This window comes from Sinohyriopsis cumingii, chromosome 14 (genome assembly GCF_028554795.1).
Source record: "Sinohyriopsis cumingii isolate HCF-2022 chromosome 14, ASM2855479v2, whole genome shotgun sequence".
Lineage (NCBI taxonomy): Eukaryota > Metazoa > Mollusca > Bivalvia > Unionida > Unionidae > Sinohyriopsis > Sinohyriopsis cumingii.
The window spans coordinates 37,002,019-37,021,286 of NC_142974.1; positions in this window are offsets into that span (position 1 = coordinate 37,002,019).

The following is a 19,268-nucleotide window of genomic DNA, read 5'->3' on the forward strand; positions in this document are numbered from 1 at the left end:
TAAATCACACGACCCATTTAAAGCAAAAATTTATACCTTTCGCAACTGGTAAACAGCTTACAATTGCCGAAAGAAAGAAGTTCAAGTGTTTTTTGTTGTTGTTGTTGTTTGGTTACGTAAAACTGGGTTTTCTCCAATAAATTGGTTAAATCTCTTGTCTTTCTTTATTTCCTTGACCATTTACATTCTAAAATTAAATAATATTCAACAAGCGCTACAGCAGAAATATTTTATTTTTGCAGAAAGTTTTACATAAAATTTACAAGACTAGAAAATAGCTATCTTACGAAGACAAATATCAACGGCAGCATAATAACTTTAATTTGTTTCTACACATAAAATAAGATTACTAACGATCACGTTTTACGCCACTTTTCAGTGTGAAAATTAGTAGCTTGACTGGTTCCGTCAGTGTCCATCAATATTAAATACATGATGATTCATTCTATGATATTTTATTGTTTATATTTAATATAGGATACAGGATAATATTTTATATAATATTCATGCCAGAAGAGAATTTCTTTTACATTTTTACGAAATGAACAACTGGTACATGTCATATTATCTCAGTCACCGTCGGCCGCCACTGGAAACTGTCCATTAAGTCAAAGGTCAGTTTATTTGTAGAATGAATGCATGCACTACACAGTTGAAACTCTCGATTACAGTACTTTAGGACACACACACAGACACACACACACACACACACTAACAACAACAACACCAACTTAATTGCTTGATTAACTTTACTGATGCTGAACATGAAAAAGAACAGTTGCATTTAAATATCAGCACATATAAAGCATGTGTTATATATTTTCAGGAGATACGTGTAGCTACATCTGGCGCTCGATTTACGCCGCGCCTGTGAGGTTACGGCGTAAATCGATATTGGCATAAATTGAAGGTAATTTTTCTCATAGAATGCTTGTAAATTCGGGACTTTTTTGGGCAAATAATGCCTGTAATTTTTCAATTAATGACTAACTGCATACAATTCTGGGTGAAGTACGAGATGCACTTATATGCACGTACGTGACCTACTTTCGAGATACATCACATGACGCCTGAAAAGGCTTAAAAACGAGCACAGTGGCGCAAATTGAGTATTATTTCTTCATTATAAATGGCTTTAAAATGAAGGTGCGTGAAACATGCTGGACTATATAGAGCGTAAACTCTATAGCTTTTTTATATACCTTATTTACTTTATCTCGAGTGAAAATGTAGTCAAATATGTTAGATTTGATGAAAGCGTTTTTCTCGAACGAACAATCTTAGCTGTAACCTATTTATTAATATTACAGAGAGGATCAACCGACATCGAAGCATTCGAGGATCCATAAATGCCTTCGTGCGGTTCATAAATCTAACCTATACAAAAGGTTGGGCGAATCACATGATGGGTACAATTGCTTTGAAAAATTTCAAACTGACTTTTTCCCTAATTTCATATTCTGCAAAAACACATGAAGGCATTTGCGTAATGAATACTTTAAGAAACAAAAAAATTTGATAGGCTTGTTATTTATATCTATATTTTTGTTACTCTTGGCATATGAATTTATCTAACTTCTACAAGTTTTATTCACGGTTGTAATGTATAGAGAATATCTTTTGTTAGATGGGCTTACGTGCGCTAAATCTGCTTAAAGCATAGTATTGCATAGGATCTGTAAATAGGTGTTTACGAATGCGTTCACAATTATTAATGATAGACTTAAATGACGCTTATGGCTATTCAGTGGAAATAGAAAGCGTTCATTATTTGGATTATAATAGCATTCTGAAACTGTCGTAAATTATTCCAAGGAGTTCTGGATAACGCCATCATGACAACGTCACAGTTCTTGGGTTCTTGGAGGACCAGTACAATACCGGTTTCGACATTTATAAGGAACTTTTCATTCATTGAAGACTTTCATATACGTTTATAGGGATTATTTTTTTATTAATTTCATAATACTGTAAGTTCCTCTCACATTTCTAATTTTGATGATTAAATTAATTTTCAAATTTATAATACTTGTTGGTTTTGTTTTTATTTTCTGTTACTTAGTTTGTGACCGTAGAGTCGTAACAAGCTATATCAACATCATCACAGCAAAAATAAGAACATCATTCATGCATCGACTTTACATTGAAAAATATTATCAGCAAGACCGATTTCGTAAGGAATATCGGGAGAAAAGTTTGGTCAGAATTTTAGGAAAGTTAGAGTGGAGTGTTCACATACTGTATTTTCAAGATACTAACTAAAAGTTGTATTTATTTGCAGGATTCATTATTCTGTTAAGCAATGGCAACAGGAATACCCGGTCACAATGGACACCTATTTGTAATGAATATCGGACAGCTAACAAATGTTTAGGGTGAATATCTCTGATCGCATGTTTTTGCCCTTTAACTTTGTCTATGATTGCAGACTGGAAGGGTTAATTTGTAAATAACATATTACGTAGCTAACGTTTGAACATGAATGTAGAATAAACTTAAAAAAGTGAACATGTTTACTTGGATTTGAGTTAAGGACATGGGAAGGTCGTGGTCTACGTGATGTTTGTCAGGTTGATTTACTAGAATTTAAGTATACAGACATGACCGTGATGACAGTTTGGAGTAAGTTTCTATTAAGATGATGGATTTTTTCTTCTTCAGAAACGGTTATTGTGACATAGATCAAGTGGTGGTGCATATTAGGCATGTTAATAATGTAAATCCTTCCTGTTCAACAGAACAAGGCCTTGAAATGTATTGAACTTGAGCAAAATGAATGTCCAGAAGTGTTATATGATACGTATGTACCAAATTCGGACACAGACAAAGCGGCAGTACAAAATGGATTCTTGAAAGAATTTTATATTTGACAATGCATTCACACCCACAAACTCATAGAACAATAATTTAAACAGATTCTCAGAATAGATGCTCAGTAAATTAGAGAACGTGAGGAATGGTGAATATTTATTTTCTCATTTATATACATATATTAAAAATTGGAAAAGAGTAGAGCAACGTCCATCAGAAGTGGAAATAGAGAAACTACATTGATCCGGTTATAATACAAAACAGCGTGAACAAAACGTGTTGGCATGTTAATTTTTCATTGTGCTGGTTGTAACGACTACAAGAATAGATAATACCACTATGACAAAGGTTATTACCGTCACAGGTAAACAGGCATTACAGTCAGAAACACGGCAAATATGTTTTGGATGTGTACAAAAATCAACTTTTTGCAATAAACCTTGACAATTATTAGAACGTATAAGACCGTATTACGAATTAGATAGCTCCATAGGAATGATGAATGAATATGGTTTAGTTCAGGCACAAAATGTGCGTCATCAGCATTATTTAATAGGCACGTACATGGTCTATCGCATAACGAAAATAATTGGAGTTTAAATATGAAAACTACGTATCATTTATCGACCATGTCACATCTGGTTGTGAGAGTGATCTGTCCATTAAGATATTGGTACAATTTTCAAGTAAAAGGGTTAAAATCACATTGAACTATGGTAAATATATATTGCACTTAGTACGAATTTCAGAGTTCAAAGGTTCAAGAAAGCATGAAATGAAAAAGCAATTAAAAAGAATATCAGGATTTTATCTTGCTTGTGATTAACACGTTAATACTTTTCAAAACAACCTTGCCACCGGTAAAAATATTTTGGTCATCACATAACGATTTGAACATAAATAAATGACTTATTCGAATGTATGCAATTCCATAGAACAGTAGTGAATGGGGATGATTCAGGGCAATATGGTTAGTATAAGAAGAAAAAAAACGAGTTTCACCGTTGGGAAAATATCGGAGTTTTAACAATGTGGAGCCATTGGGTTCAGTATGGGAATTTTACATGGTATGACTATCTGGGGCACTAGATAGGAACTGAACATGAATAGGACTGTATAGGGACAAGGGGAAACAAACAGGGGTGACGTCACGGTACTGAACACTGGTAACAATGTTGCCAGTGGCTGACCTGAGTCGGGCGGAACAGAGTGGCAAGGGCTAACCCGAATACGCGTGACTCTAGGGACAAATACATATATACACAAAAAACGTACGCGTGCTAACATATACACACATACACACATATACACACAAAGGTACGCACATACACACACATATATACAAATGTACACTTGTGAAGGGACAGTGTTAGAAAGATAGACCTTTCACACAAACATAGATTTATCAACATAAATCTATCACACAAACAACTATAGAACCAACTAAAAAAAATTTAGGTAAGAGACTAAATCTTTTCGAGGCAATGTAGTGGCTCTAAAAAGGGACTTTGTTAGTTTTGTTGACACCATTCAGTTAACAAAAGGGCATCGCAGAGATGTTCTTCTTTTCCATAAACTTCGTCTGACCTCTGGGCCGTAGATCAAAATTCGCTTCAGATAGCCTTGTCTCTCCACATAGATCCTTCGTTTCCAAAGGGCTGTCTCTGCGATCTAGGTAATTGCCCATGATGATATGACATGCATGGGATAGTCTGGGTTGAACAGCATCGACGATATGAGAACAGAAGATTCTACGTTAGTCAGCATCTTGTGATGAGAATAGGTGAATTGAATGAAGTCAACTGCTGTTATTTATAGAGAAAGAGCGTATTGTAACGGATTGAGTTCTTTCAACAATCCTAACACGCGTTACAAAATTGAGTCACAGTGCAGAGTATGTCTTCCAATCCGAAGAGAGGTACCTGTGATGTCACAGTCCGTATATAGGAACGCTAGCGTTTGTGCACAGTGGATCAATGCGACAGAGTCAGAACATGACAGAAACTACGAAGACGATGAATTGGGGTGTACCGGCTGTAGAGACTAGGAGTGATAGCATCTCAGCGACTACAAAATCAACCACAGTCTTACTTCCAGAAGAGAGCACTATTAATTGTGATTTAGGTGATTTTCTCTCTTCACAAGAATTTGTTTCGGTACTATTACCTTCGTCGCTTTCTCCTTCCTTACCGTACGTCGAGGATTTTAAACCGAGGCAGAAAGAAGAATTGGAAAAATGTTTGCAGCAGCAGAAGGAAGCAGAACAAGACCTTCTCATTCAACAGCAACAGCGGGAAGAAGAAGAGGCAAGAAGAAAACGACAGGACAAAGAAGAAACAGGGAAGAAACAAGATCAAGGAGAGAAGGAGGACAGTGAAAGTCAAACAGTGACGGTACTCTTAGACATTTTGTCAAAATTAAAGCGTGTGAACGAAATGTATCAGACTTCTTTAATACGACCCAAGTTAAAAATACCTCCCCGAGTGAAACACTCCAACCACATTAACACTCCCACCACGCCTGATATACCAAAGCTAGTGATTTATACAAAAAATCATCGACAGCAGGAGGTCCAGAAGTAGGTCTTGGTCGTGTCAAAGGGACAGTTAAAGAGCTTGTATAAAAAAAAATCCAATACCCAACGGTCCTTTTCACGGCCACCCATCTCTCTCGAAAAGAGACTACTCAATGTTTGCCAAAATCAGTTAAAACTCAAAATCTCTTTCTTCCCCATGATTCGTGGAGAACGTGAAAAAGTATTTCGGGACCTAACACGCACTTCCGATTTTGCCCAATGGATCGTAGACCCTAACGAAGAAACGTGGAGCCAAGAGGATAACGAAAGTTACAGATATTGACACCGCTATGCCACGGTGATGGATCACTATTTCTCGGGATACGATGGACAGTTTCTACTGAAATACTATACGGAACAAAGCAACGAACTTCCTAAAGTGACTTTGAAAGGAGCCAAAATCTTTTCCATGAAGTGGGACAAGTGCAGTTTAAAGATTCGATGAGTTACTTGGCCATGCATTTGAGTCGAATGCCTAAAACGTTTGGAATAACAGGCTATTTCCGCACTTTAATGCCAATCAACATGCCGTTCTACCCCATTTGCTTTATGCTCACTACTTCGACCCCGACAACATGTGCACCGAACAACGAGAATATTTCAACGATTGGTACCACATTCACGCTTCTAACCCCTTCGACTTTGAGAAGGAAATGTTAAAGTATTGCCGTTTCGACGTGGACGTTTAACGGTAATGGTGTGGAAAATTTCGAGAATTGTTCATGGAGCGTGGAGGAATCGATCCTTTGAAGAAAAAATACGCACCATTGCCGAAGCGTGTTCCTTAGTGTACCGCAAACGATTCATGCCCGAGAAGACCCTGGCTGTCATCAGCCCTCAAACGACCGATTTAGTCAAACGTCAATTCTCGGTCAAAGTTCTACGCTGGCTACATTACTTGTGTGACATGGAAGACAAATGGATCCAACACGCCCGAAAGGGAGGAGGTAAAAAAAACCCATCGGAACGTATTTTTTGGTCGGCAGGGACTTAGAAAACCCCAAGATCGTGTACGAGTTTAACGGTTACTTATTTCACGGATGTCCCATTTGCTACCCTCAACGGTACAGCAAAAATCATTTTTATTTTCAGCTTACCATGGAAGACTTGTACGAGGCCACTTGTCAGCAACGCTTAAAGTTACAACAACAAGGATATCAAGTGGTGGAAATGTGTGAACACGAATACGACTACCGTTTGAAAACTGACCTCAAATTTAATCGCATCGTGGAAAGTTACAAGTTGGTGGTCCCTCTGAACCCGAGGGTCAGTGTGTATGGAGGACAGACGAATTTCACCTGTTTGCTGTACCACGCCGACGAGGAGAAAGATGAGAAAAATCAAATATCAAAAGTGTGTTCGCTGTACCCTTGCGTGTGCAAATATTGTCACTTTCCCGCAGGACACTCACAATAGCTAACGGAACACATCGACCTGGACATCATTCGACAAAACGAAAGATTGATCAAGTGTAAAGTCTTGCCTCCCACGGCCTTGTAAAATCCCGTTTTACCTCACCACTGCCAAAAAACTGATGTTTCCCTTGTTTCGTACTTGTGCCGAAAGGTACAACCAAGACCAACCTTGTCATCACACCCAGGAAGAACTTGCCTTGACAGGAATGTGGGTCAGCGTGGAATTGTTTAAAGCTCTGGACCTGGGATAATAATTGTTAGAAGTGTACTAAATTTATCACTTTTCCGAGACACGAAAATAGCACACGGGCGACGAGACTCAGAAGGTCATTTTCGCAGACTTCGTAGATTCCTTTTTGAAACTGAAGCAAGAAGTAAGTGGCGATCCTTCCTGGTACCTCACTTCGGAGGACCAAGATAAATGCAAAGAGAAATACTTGGAGTAGGAGGGCGTCACTTTAGACCACATCGAGAAAAACGAACGTTGACGATCATTTGCCAAAGTGATGTTGAATTGCCCATGGGGTAAAATGGCACAACGACAGTGTTTTCCCAAGACGAAATATTTGACAGAACCTTCCCGCTACTTCCAGATGATTCACGTCAAAACAAATATGTGAAACACGTGGACGTCCTTCGTGAAGATTTGATCCTAGTCATTTACGAAGAAGAAGTGGACTTTCTACAGGCAACCGAATTTGAAAATGTCATTATTACAGCTTACTTGATAGCCCATGATCGCTGATAATTGTACGAAGAGTTACATCAGATTGTCTGCTGCATTTTGACACGGACATTGGATCTACATCGATCGCCAGGGTCAGCGAGACCCTGACATCCAAGGAGACCTTTTAGGAACCTGGACAGACGAGCACCCCGACGACAAGAGTCTACGTTTTGCTTGTGGCGGTCCCAAGAGTTACGGCTACTAATACTGGGACTCCAAGGAGAAGTGCACACCGGGTGTAAAGCGAAAGGATTGACTATGGATTATCGCACCAGTCAAGTGGCGAACCTTTGGATATTGGGCCTTGAAGTCTGGAGAGGATCAATATTTTAAAGTGACCACCTACGAATCTCACAAGATTCGTACGTTTACCCACGCACCAAATCGTCAGACGGCATTTAGAAAAAGTGTATCAAGTTGTGTACCAGAAACGAGTTCGATTTGCAATCACTTCACTTTACCTTACGGACACACTGGTAAAAAAATGGTTCTAAGACGATAGTCACCAACAAGAAATATGACTTCGTAACAGCAAGATTCGAGAGAGAGACCCACAGCGAACTCCAGGTTCAAGCAGTACAGTTTTCCTGTCTTGTTGACTGACTATTGTTAAGATGTCAATCACTTGAAAATATTTCAAAAATGGCCCACGGATAGGGAAGGGTTGCCTACTTCAAATGTTTTAGCTCGAACAGGATGTGTCTACATGTGACCTGAGACTGGATTGGGATACGAAGTAAAATGTTTCAGTTATGATCTGAAGTTGCGCATGGGTCGATGTATCTATACAGATTCAGCATTTCTTGAACATACTCGATGGTCTCCTCACTATCCTTATCTTTCTACGGCCTTTCCACCCATTACACTACGGTATATTGATGACGGTACTTTAGAGACGTGGTACTGTTATCCAGGAAGAAAAAAAGGAAGACTTCCAAAACTAGGCATAAAAGAAGAAAGATTTACAATCTCAAGATTTCGTTACGACTAGTATGAAAAGAGAAAACGTGCAATACCGATAATTCAGTGTGACTACCAACACCAAGCTAGAAAGATGAATCCGAACAAACAGACACCATTTAAGTTCGGTGATTCTCAAGTGGAGTGTGATGCTATGCCTTCCGATTGCAGGGATGGTGTACGCTGTGACCTTAGCGATTCAGTACCACATCGTAGGAACTTTGGCATGAGTACTACAATACTTGCCATGGAAAGTGCTGTTGTGCGTGTCAAAAAGCGATGTCACTCGTTACAGTACACCTTACCACTTTAGTGGTTTTTATCCTCAACGTTATAATACTGTACATCCACCACCGTACGGATGTCATCCCTGCCTGAGCAAACTATTTATTGTATTACCACCTCTGCATAAAAATGAACATGTGAAAGAAGAATATTCGTTCACTGTGCGTTTGCCCGAATACTGCGACTTTGAAGGTCGATTCTAAACTTCCAAGGAATGTGGCCTGAATATCTGGGAGGACCTATCCACGAAGAATTAGCAAGAGCTGTATTTATCTATTTGGGCAAAGGTGACAGAGTCAAGTGCATCAGTTGCTGTCTGTCACTTCACGAGTGGGATCAGAAAGACTCTACTTACCTGGAACATGCTCGATGGTCTCCGCAATGTCACTACATACCTTTTGTGCGATTACCTCATTAATCTCTTGATGGATATTTTACAAGGGAACATTCGTTGTTTGCCTGTGGGGTTGAAAGAACGCATAATTTGTCAAAATGCAAGCCAAACGCAAAAAAAAAACAAAAACAATTTCATCCTTTACATCACCGATGTTGTAACCATTGGTAGCTGAATGGTATCAGCGGACTGATTCATTTCAAAGTGTTTCAATGGTCAGAAATTGCCGAATCACGGGAGATTCATCAAGTTTTTGATGCCACTCATTCTACTTTCAAGGTGACGATAGTATACCGAATTCCAACGGAAGAGTTAGCGGATTACCAAAATCTTTTACACGAACTAATCTTGGTTTAAGGGGAAACTTCTGTGCGACGTGTGTTGTGTGAGTTAGTAACTACACCATTTTGGTAAGGTACTGAAATAAAGCGGCTTCTGTTCAAAAAGAACATTTGCTGTTTTCAACAAAAGACGGTATAAAAATTGACTACAATGCCAGACCGTTATCAGTCATGACACAACATATTCTTGGAAGGAAATCAATCACATTATTCAGAGTGTGGAGGATTACCAACAATTATTACGAGAACCGTGTCCTTTGAATTGGGGTAGACGTGTAATATGTCTTTGTGAGTTCCTTTCGGGTATTTCATTTGCAAGCCGATTCCTTGTGGACTCTTTACGACCAGTACCTACCACCAAAAACATGAGGGTATTACCTTTAAATGTGCACGAGAGACACATTCTGTTAAAAGCCTTGCACTTTCATATTGATCATTCTCTACCTCTCAGGTAAAAAGATTCGTCATCTTTTAGATACAGAAAATGTTTACGAAGATATGTGTGTGTAGCTTATGACTTACACCCTCAATGACAAGATGTACGTGACTGGAAAAGTCTTGGTTTCGAGGCCTGGCCAAAAGAAGTGGCAAACGAGACCCTAGATTTGTAATCATAAATTCAAGCGTTCAGTGAAAAATGTAACTTTTACACCTGTGTTAACTGCAGTGCCAGAAGAACCAGACACCGAGGAAAACCACCCCTTTCAGGACAGGGCCGTCATCGACATGGACATCCACGCAAGGCCATTATGGGAGGACCCCTCTGTTAATGTACCAAATCTAGAGACGCTAAGAACGCTACCCAGTGTCCCTTGAACGCCACACCTTGGTCACAAAACATATTGTACAGTTGTTTGTTTATATTCCACTTCAAGCGGTTTGATGTGTATTTTATCAATGTACCTAACCAGTAAAGTCTATCATACCATCAGTTTCAATGCTCATTACCTGGTCTTATTTAAAAGGCATAGACATAAATCGCGAGTGCAAGTCTTAGCCAAACAGTTAGGAACTCCTTGGCTAATTCATGCACACGACGATCCCACTCAAACCATTAACGCCTATTTACTTGCGGATTTTAAAACTCGCGACCTCCGATTATTTGCGATTGTGTACCCAACTGTTTCACCACTGGTGCCAAGACGGAGAGCCTGTTGTGTACACGTCTCCGTTGATTTAAAACTAATCTAACAAACCTCATACAATTTTGGTCTGTCTCACATATCGTCAACATGACGTCCCTTCAGTCTGATCTTCCTCTGAAATTGATTAGTGCTTTGTATAGCATCAGTCTCGAAAAAATCCACAAATACGTGTCGTGTCTTAGAAGTCAGTCTCAAAGAAGTCTTACGATGGTTTACGGTGACAACACGTCAATTACTGAAAGGCATCATTCACATCCCTCATCAAACCAAACGCTTTTTTGAGAAAAACAAAGTAGCCTTGACGCAACTGGCAGACCTTGCATCGATATTCAAACCAAAAAGCAAATCATTTTGAAACCTGGAGGTAGCGGTTTTCTAGGAGGTGTAATCATTCGCTCTCTTTATATGGGATCCCAATGCCCCTAAAGGTCATCCCCAAGACAAAGGCCGCTCTCCTAGCCAAACGGATCAATAAGAATACAATTACGGAATTGACCAAGAAAGATTGCTATGGATGTCAAATCGATCATTCCAGTCAAATTCAACATGATAAATGTCTGATGATGAGTCAAGAAGAAAAAATTGGACGAGTATCTAGAGGACGCTTGGGGTATCATTTCGGAAGAAGCAGTGTTTCATCAGTTGTATAAAGCTTTGCGTGATTGTTCCTCCCCTCTATTGACTGCTCTGGAGATCCATCATATAGAATCTATCTTTCCACAGAGTACGGAGACGAAGCAAAGAGCTGCTTACTTCACAGAGCTTTTCAAGTAAAAAGACAGGATTGTATTAAAGACTTATTATCATCTGTGAAAACAAGAAATAAAAAAATCAAAATGGATACCTAGGAACTATATTACCGTTTGAAAAATAGCTCGCACACCGCTTCTTGCAATCCTGTCGTGTGCGTTAAAGATGAACTTCCTTAGCGCAAACCTAAAGACCATCAAGCTTATGTCATCAACACGGATGACAGTCATCTCCCATGAACCCACTGGGTAGCCAGAGAATGTCAGGATGTTAAAAGTGGCCCAATGCCAAATAGAAGAGGTCTATAAAGACGAAATCAAGAATGAACAAGAAGGATGGACCGAGAAGTACAGACTTCTGAAACAGCAGAGAGAGAGAGAGAGAGAGAGAGAGAGAGGGAGAGAGATCAACAGAAGGAGAAGCAACATCAGTCGCATGAACCAGACAGTGATTTTATGGATGTCGAGTGAACATGAAAGAGTTCTCTTTCTCCTTCAAAAGAAGTAATCCCTGTCTTGTCGGAAATCCTGCAGTCAGAAGTGTGCGCAATCTTAGACGATAGGAGATTGCCACAATCCCTTCAACAAAACAGCCCTTTTAATGGCTAACCCAACAGACAAGAAAAGAAAGAGTAGGCAAATTGCCAAAATATTTGTCTGTCTTTGTGTTTGTCTGTAGGTTAAAAAATAGTAGTGTGCATACAAACACTTCGTTTCCCTAGCTTGTAAGATAGCGTAAATGTGTGTTTGTAAATAATGGGATAGAAGTCTGCCTATAAATATTTCGTTTCCCTAGCTTGTAAGATAGTGTGTTTTTTGTAAGTATGAACTGTAATAAAGTGTGTTTGCAGATAAAAAGTGAACGTGAGTGTTTCTTTTAGGTCCGCGCGTTCTCTGTTATTGATGTTGATGTGGGGATTTGTAATTCATTTTTGGATTATACCACCTCGTATAGCAACTAAGTACTTTAGTACAAGGTAGGAAAATTACTAAGCCTGGGGGCAATCAAAACGCTGTGCTGTTTACAACTCACTAAATATCTTTTACCTTTCTTATACTAAACTCCTTATCTACTCAATTTGCCGCCTATTCTCTTAAACAGTCTCTTGGAACCATAGTAGAATCGACTGGATTGAATCCACACGTGGTAAAAACACGCATATATCATTGTGTGATTTTCAATCACAGAGAACAAACACGTCAAATTACACAACTAACTAACCTCTACCCTTTTCTCATAATAACAATTCTAGCTGTTAGCACCGTTCCCGAAAACAGGTACTAGGAAACATACTAGTACTACGCCTGGTCAGAATCCTCACAAGTTACAAGCACAAGCTAACCGCTGTGAGATTTTCCGATACACGGAACATAACAGCACCTCCTCTCTCCTTTTTTTTCTTCTAACCGCAACTGCTATTAACAATATAATAACTTATACTCAAAACCTTACTCAAAACCCAAACTAGGAATGTCTCAACCAATTACAAACAAACTTAACTTTAAAACTAGAAATCCAGAGAGACAATAGACTTAAAAAGGAAATGAAAACCCACAATACCCCCACCCCTATGACACCAAACTCGCAAATGATCATAGGGAAATTGGATCTCAGTGCAAACTCCAAGCACTTAGAACTCTACGAAATGAAACTCAACTTTTCCTCCACCCCTGAAAGGAATGATCTAACAACACCTCATCTAACCACCCCTGAGAGAAACGAATTAATTCAAATATCAGCAGCCGGTCTAAGTATCAACTCAACCGTAAGTTTTAAAAACTTATTAAATCCATCGGCAAACAAGGAATTAGATGATACAATGCCCATAGGAACCCAAATATCGCCACTCCAAAAACAAGACCAGCCACCCACCCCCAACTCTATGGCCATTGCACAATCCCCGAAAAAAAACAATAGCCACGATAGTAGGAAACACACCGAAAATAGGGACCGACATATATAACAGGGAAAAAACAACAACCAACCCAATACCTCGACACAAACAGGGAGAAACAACTACACCCAAAATGGCGCCCAAAGGGACGACAACTCGACTCCTGCCCCCCCCCCGCCTTCATATCAGTATCAACAAACCCAAATGCCATAATAGTCAGATGCATGGACCATCAAAACCGTTAACTGAGGAACAATTACTCAGCAGCCAAAACAAAACACAAATTAACCCACCCACCACAACCACTAAATCAAACCCTAATGTATGGGATGGTAAGGGTAAAGGGAAGGGACCCATGTACACCAAGAACAAACCTACCCCCCAATAGCTCAAACACCCCCACCCCCAAATACCCCCCCCAAAAAAAAACAATCAAAAATTTCCGTATCACCCCATAGAACACACCCTTTATATCAGAAGCAACTCAAATAAACTACTAAACTTAACCATTAACAGTCTTAGACAGGCCCTCCTTAGGGTTCATCAAATAAACACGAGATACATAATAGTACACTGCAGCACTCGCAGTCAAATGCCAAATTCCTTGAAGTTGAAACAATTAATAACATAGGGTTAAAGTCGAAAGACACAAACATATAGGGATAAAAAACCAAATAACCAAAACACACAATAGCAACCAGACCCCAACAGCTAAAAACAATAACCCCCGAGCAAATAACTTAGCCACCCACCCCCCGCATGAACAACCCCACATTTAAAGCAGTTATCATACTCCCAGGACAAAATAAAGGGATAGATAATGAAACTATCACTGCCAAACTCAGAGACAGTGGTACACCCATAAATAGGGCTTATAAACTTAAAAATCACCTAGGACAGGAAACAAACACAGCGATCCTGGAATCAAACGCCCCACTCTCAACCATGATTAGACTAGGGCACTCTGGGGCACGTCACCGCCTTGAGACCTACATAAACAAACCCAGGTTCTGTAGCAATTGCCAACACTGGGGACACTTCTCTAACAAATGTAGATATGCCAAACTATTCTACAAATGCGGGGGCAATCACAAAGGCGAATGTCGTAGAGCAACACCTAAATGCACTAACTGCAGGGGCCCCCATCTACCGCAATCCCACTAATGCCCCACCATTATAAAGGAACATCAAACTGTAGAAATCATGAATAATAAGCAAATACCGTACCATGCGGCAAAAAAATGAACCCCCAGTATAAAAAATCACCACTATGTTATGACCCCAAACAAATCAGCAACTGAAGCAACCACAACCCAAACACCCAACCAACCAAGGTCAAACAAGGTCAACAAAGGTCAACCAAGATCAAATAAGCAAGACATACATACAATCAAATTTCACAAAAACCCACAACCTCACTCCGAGGAAACATATATTACCAACTCAAAAAACAAACCACTGTCAAACCCGACACTGGAAAAGTTACTCCAAGAGATCAAAACCGATCTTATTAACAACCACCACTCCATCGTGGACAAAATAACACAGATAGTAAGCAAAATCGAATTAACTTTGAAATTAACAACATAACCCACAATACAAACAATCAATAAAGGGGACCACCCCAATAATGAATTATACAACAAACCGCAATATAATAATATGGCAATAGAATGCTAGAGGGCTAACAAGTAATATCAGTGAACTTAAAGCTAAACTACAAAATACAGAACACAAACCAGATATCTGTGTACTAGACACAAAAATAACGAGTCGAACTAAACAAATACCTAAACTCCCAGGTTACGCCCCAGGACAAGGGGGGGGGGGCTTAGCCATATTTATAGCAGATAACATTCCAAATGCAACAACAAGTTCAGTCCCTCATAATTCACACAGGCAAGGGTCACATACAAGTATTAAGCATTTATGACCCAGGGGAAAATCAGACACAACTAATTTAATTACATATAAACAAATAAATGACCACAAACGAGTAGACCAGATCGTCATCTGTAGAGATTTAAATGCCCATAGCGAGCTGTGGGGGTGTGGTGTGTGACGGACAAAACAGGCATATTGATTGAAGAATGGACCGCTGAGTCTAACCTGACCATTTTAAATGACGGCACAAAAACACGCCTCAGCCCAGAAAACGGTCTCATGTCCGCCATCGACCTCACCATTTGCTCGCCTTAAATAACCCAGGTGGCAAACTGGATGGTGGATCAAACAGACACCTTGGGCAGTGAACACTTCCCAGTAATAGTTACCCTGCAGATGACGGTCCAGTACAATTCGCTCAAAAGAACCCCTAGATGGACATACCAAAAAACAGATTGGATGACATTTAAAGAAACTCTTAGCAAAATAGACACCAAAAACCTAGAAAATGACAATACTAACAACTATTATGAAAACTTGATTGACATCATACTAAAGGCGGCCACCACCAATATACCCAAAACTAGCGGTAACCCAAATAAATAAGCTATCCCATGGTGGAATGATGAATGCAAACAAGCCATCACTGATAAGAAAAAAGCCCTCAATAAATTTAAACGCACTAAAAATTCTATTGACTTCACTATATATAAACAAAGTGAGAAAAACCTTAAAAACCTAATTAAACAGGCAAAGGAAACAACTTGGCATGACTACTGCACAAATAGCAATACTACGACTAGTACCAAACAAGTCTGGGATAAGATTAGAACAATTAGAGGGAAGATGACTAACACCACCCCGAAAATAGCTGGAGCCATTACTAATAAAGAAAAAGCTGACCGACTAGCTCAACATTTCTCAGAGATGAGTAGTAACACCAACCATACCCCAGCATTTCAAATACATAGGGACAAAGTAGAAAAAACTCATAAAAATCTATTTAAAGATGTCGGTCCCAAAGTATCTCACCTAAATAAGGACATTACAACTTACAAATGGGACCTAGCATTAAAAACCAAAAATGAAACAAGCCCAGGGGAAGATCAAATAGGTTACACCGTATACAAAAATATCCCAAATAACATCAAACAATCAATTGTTAAATTACTAAACCAAATATGGACCACAGGCAAGCTACCCGATAAATGGAAGCATGCAATAGTAATACCAATACCTAAGCAAGGAAAAGACCCAAATGATATCAGCTCTTACAGATCCATTTCCCTAACAAACAACATTTGTCAGATCATGGAAACCATAGTCACCAACCGACTCAAACACCACCTAGAGAGCAATAATTTAATCTCTGACAATCAATGCGGATTTAGAAACAAAAGATCGACTACGGATCAACTAATACGACTGGAAACCGCAATCAAATTAACGTTCAACTCTAAACGCAAAGCTGATAGGAATTTAATTGCAGTATATATTGACCTCGAAAAGGCATTCGACCTTCTTTGGACAAAAGGCTTATTAGCAAAACTCAGTCAATATGCCATCACAGGTCGAATGTTTAATTTTATTGAGAATTTCCTCGCCGATCGTAAAATAACAACTAGAGTTGGCGACACCTGCTCTGAACTAGACCCTCTTGAAAACGGTACACCACAAGGGAGCGTACTTAGTCGATCCCTTTTCAAGATCATGATTAATGACTTGGACACCAACTTGACATCAAGTCTAATTGAACTTTCACAATTCGCTGATGATAGCGGACTATGGAGAGCAGGAAATCCCTCCAGCCACAAAGTAATTGGCGAAATTCAAACAAGTTTAAGCAATATAGGGAAATGGGCAGATAAATGGGGGTTCAAATTATCCCATGAAAAAACTACAGCATTATTGTTCTCTACCAAACGTAAATCCCAAAATCAGTACCCAAAATGTACCATTCAAAATCAAGAAATTAAATTCGTAAATTTTTAGGAATGTTCTATGACTCTAACCTGAACTGGAGACACCACATTAACGAACTAGTTAAAAGGTGCAATAAAGACCATAACCTCCTTACAAACCTTACAGCAGGGATGGGCAAACTACGGCCCGCGGGCCGCATGCGGCCCGCCAAGGGCTTTCATGCTGTCCGCCAAGGACTTTCATGCGGCCTAGGAACAAGTCATCATTCTCACTGACTCTGTTTATGTTACTCTGTTTATCAAATAAATGTGCTTCTTTTGAAGTTTAAGTTTTCAAATATTAACAACATATTAACAACTGAAAATTAATTATGATGTTATTTAGAAAAACCTTTTGTTTTTTTGCGATTTCAAATATTAATTATTTTACTTAATGAACTATGCGGCCCGCGACAAGGTGTCAATTTGTGCATGCGGCACTTGCACTGGAAAGTTTGCCCACCTCTGCCTTAAAGGAACCAACTGGGGATCCAATCAAGAAACCTTACTGGTCTTATATAAAACATTAATTAGGTTCAAACTAGATTATGAATGCCAAATTTACAACTCGGCACCCCAAAATAACCTCAAGAAATTATATAGCATACAAAGAAAGGCCATAATTATTTGTACTGGAGCACTACCATCCACATCACCAGTGGAGCTTCAAATCCTAACTGGAGAACTGCCGCTCCACCTTAGAAGGCAAGAACTCACCCTCAGATATGCAGCCAGGCTAACAACACACCCCGATACACACCCCACCCGGCTAGCTATAAATAAATGCAACGTACCTTTTAGAACTAAATTAACACAAAACATACCAGCAGAGAAATTAGTTCATCAGCTAGTTGAACAACTTCCTATAGACAACCTTCAAGCAGAAATTACAAATCACTATGACAAAGAGCCATGGATAAATACCAACCCCTCAGTTAACACCCTCATAACAAAACATGGCAATAAAAACGAACAAGAACTCAAACTAAAAACAATCAGTACCGAAGAGATCAACACAAAATATTGCAACTACATTAAGATTTACACTGATGGATCCAAAATAAAAGAACCACCCAGAACAGCAGCAGCTTACGTAATTCCCGAACTTAACATTAAAGTAGGACGAAGATTACCTAACCTCTGCTCTATATACACAGCTGAATTCTGGGCCATTCTTGAAGCTCTCAAATGGATCGAAGAGAACAAATTAGCCCAAGCGGTAATAATAAGTGACTCGCTAAGCGTCATAAATTCAATACTTAATAACAACACCAAATCAAGAGAAAACTATCTTAGGCAAACCAATATATTGTTAAAAAACTAAACAATACTAACTTACAAGTAGAATGTATGTGGATACCATCCCACATTAACATACCAGGTAACGATATGGCAGATATGACAGCTAAACAAAAAATAAACGAAACCATTCACATCAACCTAGATTATAGCATATGTGAACTCTATAGCATATATAAAACCCTCATTGACAATAAATGGCAGGAATTATGGAACACAAACACCCAAGGCAGGAAACTAAAAACCATCATTAAAGAAGTCTGTAGAAATAGGAAACCACCCAAAACAAAAAGCAATGACCAAAAAATCATAAATAGAATACTCACAGGCAAAACCAAGCTGGCTAGCAGCTTCGGACAGTACATAAGACCACAACCACACAACCCTAACTGTTACCACTGCCGGGTCCCAGAAGACTTAGAGCATATTTTTAACAACTGTCACACACTTGAAAAGGAAAGGGCTAAGTTTGAAGTTAAACAAAGTAAGATTAGATCTCCAGCCACTTACCCAAAATTCTTGATGAACACAAACCCCAATATTAACTTAACATTCGAAAATATCATAAGTTTCATACACGAATCTAATCTAATTAAAAAAAAATTAAAAAGTAAATTAAGACCAGTCAAAATGCATCTACAAAATCACTATTTGGGAATTATGACGGCCGACTCGGTCTCGTGGGTTCACAGACTGTCACAACCGTTCATAGCCTGAATAATAAAAACCATCCAAGGCCACAAAAACTTAATAGGAAATTAGGAATCGAATTTGTTTTTAAAAATCACTGTTTGGGAATTATGACGGCCGACTAGGTCTCGTGGGTT